This window comes from Microcebus murinus, chromosome 7 (assembly GCF_040939455.1).
Source record: "Microcebus murinus isolate Inina chromosome 7, M.murinus_Inina_mat1.0, whole genome shotgun sequence".
Taxonomy (NCBI): Eukaryota; Metazoa; Chordata; class Mammalia; order Primates; family Cheirogaleidae; genus Microcebus; species Microcebus murinus.
The window spans coordinates 93,100,546-93,109,621 of record NC_134110.1 but is presented as its reverse complement, the minus strand read 5'-3'; positions in this window follow the sequence as shown (position 1 = coordinate 93,109,621).

The window sequence follows — 9,076 nt, the reverse complement described above, 5'->3', positions numbered from 1 at the left end:
GTATACCTAAATCTACCTGTGTGACTAAAATCTTCAAGCCTCTTAATAGTTTCATTTATTGAATGAAATTTACTTTCTTCTTGAGGACATCCTTCTCAGAGCCCTCTGGTTTTCATTTTAATTTGGATTGAGTGCTTTCTGGATCCTGTAGCTCATTCACCTCCTGAGATTTATTTTGATTGCACTCCTACTTTAATCTCATTATTTCTTGGCTCCTCTGTTTTCTCTTTCTTGGGTACATTTTCGTTTTGCTGGATGGCTTAATCAAGTAAATATTTTTTCATGTAAATATTTGCAAGTAAATATTTCTTCGTAAAGGTTATGTACCCGGTACAGTTTCTGACTCTTAGCACATGTGAAAAAGTCTGTTTTCTGTCACACTTGTCGATATTTTAGAAGGATGTAGCATTTTAAATTGAAATTGTTTTTCTCTTGGAAGTCTGAACCATTGCTTTATCTTCCTAAATTTAGTGTTACTGGTAAAAACTCTAGTGCCAATCTGAAACTTCTTCCTTTGCATAGAGCTTATTTCAATTTTTCTACACAGGATGTGCTATTTGCTCTTGTACCTGAGTTCCACAATGTGTCTACCTATGATCTTTTTTCATTCACAGTGCTGGGCACTTCCAAACTGAGGATTTATGTCATTTTTTAGTTTCGCAACATTTTCTTCTTGTATTCACCTGATCTTTCATCCTTACTTTACCTATTCTCTCTTACTGGAATTTATATTAGAAGATTTGAATCTTCTGAAGTGAGCTTCTATATCTCTTAACTTTTTTTTTTTATCAAAATGTTATGCTGTTTGTTTTCAACTTCTACATTTTGACAGATTTCCTCACCTAGTACAGTCAGCCCTCTGTATCTGCAGGGTCCACATCCATGGATTCAACCAACTGTGGATGGAAAATATAAAAAAAAAAAATTCCACAAAGTTCCAAAAAACAAAATTTGAATTTGCCACATGCTGAGTACTATGTTGCAGCCACATGAATGAAGTGGTGTGTAGGCATTATATTACGTATTATAAGTATTGTAGAGATGATTTAAATTGTATGGGAGAATGTATTAACACATAGATTTTATGTAAATACTATGCCATTTTATATAAGGGTCTTGAACATTCATGGATTTTGGTATCTGCGGGGGTAGGAGGGGGTGTCCTGCAACCAATCTACAGATACTGAGGGACGACTAGTTCCATGAAGTGTTTTCTCCAAATATCTGGTGACCCTTGCTTGTTCTTTTCTGTTTTGGAATGAAGGACCAGGTGGCTTATTACAGGTACTTTGTGTGGCTTTCCTCTGCTACTGAACCATGGATGCAAAAGTTGAAGTGGGAGCTCTATTTAAAAGAGTTTGCTTCCTCTTTTATTTATTTATTCAACAAATATATAATAAGCACCTACTGGTAGTTCTGGGAAATATTGAGGCTACCATGGAGAGTAAAGTAAGACAGGATCCTTGTTTTCAGAAAGGGAACACAATACTCAAAATATATTCAAGTAAGTGAATAACGACACTAACATATGAGGAAAGGGCCAGAGTTAAGTGAAAGCATATATATGAAATGGACACTGGGATGGATGCTGGTGACAGAAACTCAACTGAGGCTGAACTAATGAAAAGGGAATTTAATGGCTCATTTAGTGAAGAGTCCAGGTCTCCAAGGATATTGTTAGGAATCTCTCTCTTTTCATCACTTATCTTCATTTTCTTTGTGTTGTTTTCATTCTCAAGCGGGTTCTCCACAACTAGTAACAAAGATGACCACCAGTGGTCTGGGTTTATATCCCATAAGGCTAGCAACTCCATTCCAGACACCAAAGCAACTTACAACCCCTAATTTAATTACTTAAACACTAAGAACAGATGTCTTTGTCAATGATTTTGTAACAGTCCCAGGATTGTGCTTCATTTACTTGGCTGTGCCACCTGTCCTTCTTAGAATCTATTACTCTGTTTTAGAGTATGGGCTTTTCGATAGTCTGTGTAGAGATTATGTGTGTCCCTAGAGTTGGGGATAGAGTCAGCCATAAATTGGAAGAAGTTGGTTCTACAAAGAGGGTTGGTTTTACCTTTGCTGTTACATGCTATGTGATCAGAGCAAATTAATGATATCTCTGGGCATTTCCTTCCCCTTTAAAGCAGTATACTTATCTTGCGTGGCTTTGAATATATAAAATAATGTATGCAATGTGTCTTGCACAGAGTAGCTGCTCAGTAAATAAAAGCATTACTTTTATAAGAAGAATATAAAAAACACGTATGCACTTACAACTTGACTTAAGAAAGAAAAATATTACCAACATGTGTACCCTTCCCTGGTCACATCTTTTCATCTATTTCTAAAAGGAGATTACTAACTTGTATTTAATGGTTATTATCTTTATTATTTATTATTATTTTGCATTGGTAAGCTTTACATAAATAGCATTATCCAGCATTTTTCATATGTAACTTCCCCTTTTTTGTTCAAACTTATATTTGTGAGATTCATTCATGTTGATACATGTAGCTGGAACCCATTCATTTTTACTTTCACATAATATCCAAGTATATGAATACATGCAATTTTTTATCCATACTTTTATTCATGGATATTTAGGTTGTTTATATGATTTTGTTATTAGAGATAAAATTGCTTTGAACATTCTTGCCCATATCTCTGTGTACATGTGAAAAGGTTTTCTAAAGGACACGTATCTAGGAATAGAATTACTGGGTCTTAGGGTATGAACATTTTCAGCTCCACTTGAATTTGTCAAATTGTTTTCAGAGGTTGTTTTAATCATTTGCACTCCTACTAGCAGTGTTTAAGAATTCCCACTGTTCTTCCTCATTTGAAAACATTTTCACTATCTTAGAGGGCTGACAGAAGATAGAAATACAAAAAAAATGAGATAGGTGCAATGGAATAAGTGTTTCAATTTGCACAATGGAAACACAAAAGTAACAGAGATCCTATGTGTCTAGAAGCATAAAAAAGTGCAAGGGACAGTGGGAATCTCTTCTCTTTGAAGTAGAGCAGGTAAAATGCCATAGTATCCAGCTAATAAGTTGAGGCTGGCAAGTCCTTGGTGTTTCTTTCACAGTTGATAAAATGCAAAAAGGACCCATTTCTCTCACAGATTTTCCATTATGTGCCTGCTTGCCTGATTAGGCAAAGTATTACTTTCAGATACCTTTGTTCACAACACGCAAGTAAGTTTTAACAATTCTAATGTCATGATTCTCTTTGGTATTCTGAATTTCTGTTAACTATGGAATAATATGTAGAGAGGAGATTTTAAATGATATATTAGGAGTCATCAGGGGCTTTGAACTTAACACTATGTGGTGCTATCTCTTGTCTGCAAACATACCTCAGAGAGATTGCAGGTTCAGTTCCAGACCACCTCAATAAAGCAAATATCACAATAAAGCAAGTCACACAGATTTTTTGGTTCCATAGTGCATATAAAAGCTATTTTTATGCTATATTATAGTCTATTAAGTGTACAATAGCATTATCTTAAAAAATCATGTACATATCTTAATTAAAAATACTTTATTGCTAAAAAATGCTAATGATCATCTGAGCCTTTTGCTGGTGGAGGGTCTTGCCTCGATGTTGATGGCTGCTGACTTATCAGGGTGGTGATTGCTGAAGGTTAGGGTGGCTATGGCAATTTCTTAAAATAAGACAACAATGAAGTTTGCTGCATCCATTGATTCTTCCTTCCATGAACGATTTCTCTGTAGCGTGCAATGCTGTTTGATGGCATTTTACCCATAGCAGAACTTCTTTCAATATTAGAGTCAATCATTTCAAAACCTGCTGCTGCTTTATCAACTAAAATCTTTGTGGTCACTTCAACAAAGTTCACAGCATCTTTACCAGGAATAGATTTCATCTCAAGAAACTACTTTCTTTGTTCCTCCATAAGAAGCAACTGTTCATTTATTCAAGTTTGATCATGAGATTGCAGCAATTCAGTCCCATCTTCAGGCTCCACTTCTAATTCTAGTTCTCTGGCTGTTTCCATCCCATCTGCAGTTACTTCCTCCACTGAAGTATTGAACCCCTCAAAGTCATCCATGAGCTTTGGAATCAACTTCTTCCAAACTCTTGTTAGTGTTCCAAACTCCTCCCATAAATTATGAATGTTCTTAGTGGTATCTAGAATGGTGAATCCTTTCCAGAAAGTTTTCAATTTACTTTGCTCAGAGCCATCAGAGTAATCACTATTTATGGCAGCTTTAGCCTTATGAAATGAATTTCTTAAATAATAAGACTTGAAAGTAAAAATTACTCATTGATCCATAGTCTGCAGAATGGATGTTGTGTTAGCAGGCATGAAAACAGCATTTATCTCCTTGTACATCTCCGTCAGAGCTCTTGGGTGATGCGGTGCATTGTCAATGAGCAGTAATATTTTGAAAGGAATGTTTATTTCTGAGCAGTAGATCTCAACAGTGAGTTTAAAATATTCAGCAAACCATGCTGCAAACAGATGTGCTGCCATCCTGGCTTTGTTGTTCTTTTGATAGAGCACGGCAGAGTAGATTTAGCATCATTCTTAAGGGCCCTAGGATTTTCAGAATGGTAAATGAACATTGGCTTCAACTTAAAGTCACCAACTACATTAGAGAATCAGTCTGTCCTTGAATCTTTGAAGCCAGGCATTGATTTTTCCTCTCTAGCTAGGAAAGTCTTACATGGCATCTTCTTTCAAGAGAAGGCCGTTTCATCTACATGGAAAATCTGCTGTCTAGTGTGGCCGTCTTCATCGCTGATCTTAGCTAGATCTTCTGCATAACTTGCTGCAGCTTCTCCATCAGTACTTGTTGCTTCACCTTGTACTTTTATGTTATGGCTTCTTTCCTTCAACCTCATGAACCAACCTCTGCTAGCTTCTAACTTTTCTTCTGCAGCTTCCTCACTGCTTTTAGCCTTCACAGAGTCCATGAAAGTTAGTGCCTTTCTCTGGGTTAGGCTTTAGCTTGAGGGGATGCTGTGGCTGGTTTGACATTCTATCCAGATCACTCAAATTTTTTCCATATCAGCAATAAGATGATTTCATTTTCTTATCATTCATGTGTTCACTGGAGTAGCACTTTTAATTTCCTTCAAGAGCTTTTCCTTTGCATCCACACCTTGGCTAACCGTTTGGTGCAAGAGGCCTAGCTTTTGGCCTATCTCAGCTTTTAACATGCCTTTCTCACTAAGCTTAATTATTCCTAACTTTCAATTTAGAAGGAGAGATGTACAGCTCTTCCTTTTATGTGAACACTTAGAGGCCATTGTAGGGTTATTAATGCACCTGATTACAATATTATGTGTCAGGTAATAAGGAGGCCAGAGGAGAGGGGAGAGGTGAGGGGACAATCAGTCAGCAGAGTAGTCAGAACACACACAACATTTATTGATTAAGTTTGCCGTCTTTCATGGGCGTGGTTTGTGGTGCTCCCAAACAACTATAATAGTAACAGCAAAGATCACTGATCACAGATAGATTGTTACTGAAAGCTCAGCACCTGTCCTCAAGGCCAAAAAAATGAGAACAAGTGGTTTGAGGAGAAGGAAAGAGAAGTTTATTACTTTGATGGCAAAGGAGAAAAAATGGTAGACTTTTTCATCTCCAAATCCAAATTTCCTGAACATTAGCAAAAATACACAGCTTTTGAAGGGAGGGGCCCTGGTTCCAGGCTATTGTGGTTATTAACCATTCTAATTGTCCCATCTCTGCCAAAGACAAAGTCCCACCTGGGCCCACCTAGGAGGCTGGTGCTGGCCTGGGATAAGAATAAATGGCCTTCTACCTCCTCCTCCCAACCACTGGCCAGAGGCAGGGAGTTCTCAGAAAGGAGTGCAGGATGTTTTAGAGAGACAGAAAATTTTTGCCATTTTTTTCAGGCCATTTACCCTGTTACATAACACTTTCATATCTATGGGGGGAAGGGTGGCTACTCTGTTACAAGATCACCATAACAGATACAACAATAGTGAAAAAATTTGAAATATTGTGAGAATTCCCAAGATGTCACACAGAGACACCAAGTGAGCAGGTGCTGTTGGAAAAAAATGGCTCTGATAGATGTGCTCACACCGGGTTGCCACGAACCTTCAATTTGTGAAAAATGCATCATCTGTAAATTACAATAAAAGGAGGTCTGCCTGTGTATGTATGTATATCATTAATTATTATTTTTTATTTTTTAACACTTCAAATTTCTTCAGCAGTCTGGAATTTTGATAATGAGTCTAGGAGCTCTGTTAATGGAAGATGATGTGACAGAAACAGAACTGTCTACCTCATTAAAGTTTTAATACTTCCCTAAGTCCAGAAAATTCTTTTAAATCCTATTACAAGCAACCGGGAAATAAGCGAATGTTGGTTTTGCTTAAATATAACTAAAACTGGAGGATGGAAAATGTAACATTAATATGTTTTACAGGAGTTGGCTTACATTTCCATATTTCAGGGAAAAGGGCAAATTAGAATAAGTTAAATATCAAATTAGTCTTTTAAGCAAGTTTTTTTTTTTTTTCTGGCTTGAGAGAGTAGGAATGATTTCTCAGAGAAGCATGGAGAAATGTTTGTGATTGCTCCCATTAGAAATGTTGTTAGCAAGTTACTTGAAGGACTTACAGTGAATAACTGATTTTGCCATTGTGACAGCTTTCCTCAGACTCTGAATTGAAATGATCTGCTTTCTTACATTAGTACATCATTTTGCAGTTGTGAAGTGTTACAGATATTTCCTTCTTTTTTTTTGAGACAGACTCTCACTCTGTTGCCTGGGCTAGAGTGCTGTGGCGTCAGCCTAGCTCACAGCAGCCTCAAACTTCTGGGCTCAAGCAATCCTCCTGTCTCAGCCTCCCGAGTAGCTGGGACTACAGGCACGTGCCACTATGCCCGGATAATTTTTTCTATATATGTTTTTAGTTGGCCAATTAATTTCTTTCTATTTTTAGTAGAGACAGGGTCTTGCTCTTGCTCAGGCTGGTTTTGAACTCCTGACCTTGAGCTATCCGCCCGCTTTGGCCTCCCAGAGTGCTAGGATTACAGGCGTGAGCCACCGCACCTGGCCAGAAATTTTCAATAATGGGCACAATAATCTGCTTCACGCTCCCAACTTTCTTTTTCTCTCAAAAGAAAGTTGAATTTGTATCAAATGAAAGAAGCATTTAAGATAAGAGTTTGCAACAAGAGCAATAGTTTGGGGCAATGATAAGTAAACTGAATTGAAGTCCCTGAGTAGTTCATATTGTGTGCAAGTGTGGACTTTTCCAAACGCCCCTGAAGATGCTTTTGTTTCGCATCTTTTAAGACTATACTAAATGAGTTCCAGCTTGTCCGCCCAAGTTGCAAGTGGAGTTTAAGGATATATAAAAACGGTTAGGTGCCACTTGCTGTCAAAATCCTTATTATGAAAAATTAGCGGTGACGGTAGTACTGGAAGCTCAATGAGGGGAAGGGCAATGGAGGAGAAGTATAGGAAACAGGAGCCTGAAACCCTTGCACTGTGGAAGGCAGGGAGACAGAGAGGGAGACAAAAAGAGAATTAATTTGCTTTTTCAATTGAGAGTAAATCTTTGGACGGAGGCTATGCTCACTTGAGGAGGGGAAATGGGAGCTGATGTTGCAGGGGGTGAGGAAGAAGGATCTGCCTATACTTACTGCAATTCGAAGAGCCTCCTTTCCCCAGAGGAGGGACAGAATTCAAGTGTGTAGCCTCCTTCCAGTGATAGTTGGAAAACAACTCCAGCTCTCGCCTGAGAGTAAAGAGCAACGGATCACTGTGCCAGGCACCAAGCTGGTGAAACGACTTCACGTGCAGTTGAGTTCACAAAGTAAGAGGCACCTTCTCAGAGAGGATTTCCTAGATCTGGCAACGTCAGAACTTGGATTCTTCAGGATTCTACAGCAGCAGCAGTGCCCAGCTGTGAAGGCTGTTAGGAGAGGCCCAGGCCAAAGCCCCTGGGACAGGGCGGTCAGGAGGCCTGTGTGGGCACATGGTCCACTCCCACCTTTTGTGGGGCCGAGGCAAAAACCAATGGAGGTTTGAACACTATTTGCCCAAATACTTAAAAGTTATAAATCAAGAGAAAATATTTTGAACAAAAGTACGTTTAATAAACATATTAATGCATTCACAATGACCTAGAAGGTCAAGGCTAATTTAGAATTCTTACATTTCTTAGAATTCATTATCAGAAAGCGGCTGACACAGCTAATAACACCCCTTTTTCTATTCCTCCCAGCTCCACCTTGCACCAAGAGAGGGGGTGCATATGTGTGGGGACCCCTCAGCTTTCAATCCAAACTCTGTGCACACGCCTCTCCCTGCAAACAGCCACCTCTCAGGCTTGGAGATGAGGATGTGTGAGGAGTGACCCGTCCTCAGTGGCCCGCAGGGGAGAGGCCCGCACAGGCCCGGCCCTCGGCCCGGCGGGAGGGGCCCGGCTGCAGAAGGGCCAGAGCGATGCTGCCCTCAAAGGCACGGGGCTGGGCAGGGAGAGAACTACCTGCAAGGAAGCAGTTTGTGACACACCCAGAACCCGATGGATGGGAAGTGGCTTAGCCGTGCCCACCTCTTGTGATGTGGAGAAAGTCCCCATTACACTAACTTTACCCGTCCGCATGACAACAGTAGAGACGCATTTGACTAACAGGGAAAACTCTATTGAGATCTGCATGGTCTGGCATTTGATTCTACTGTTTCCCGAACCCTAACTCACCCCTCCTGGTCCACCTTCTCTGGAGACTTGCCCTTCTCCTCTCTCCCCAGTAGCAGATGATCTTCGCTCCGGTGTCCCATGGGACATAGAACCCACAGGGCCCCCTCACACTCCTACCACTGTCCCCACCCACGCCCTGCGTCCCTCTTCACTTCTCCCCCTTTCCTTCCCATCGGATCGGAATCTCCCACCCAACCCGGATCCACGGAGAACGCCCTGGGTCCCGCGTCCTCCTGCCAGCTCAGAGGCTCCCATCTGTCAGGAACCTCACCTCTGTCCAGCTCTCTGTCTCTCCTTCCCTTTTGGCTCTTTCTAATGGCAGGGGAAGGCATTCGACTCTCTCTCCTGA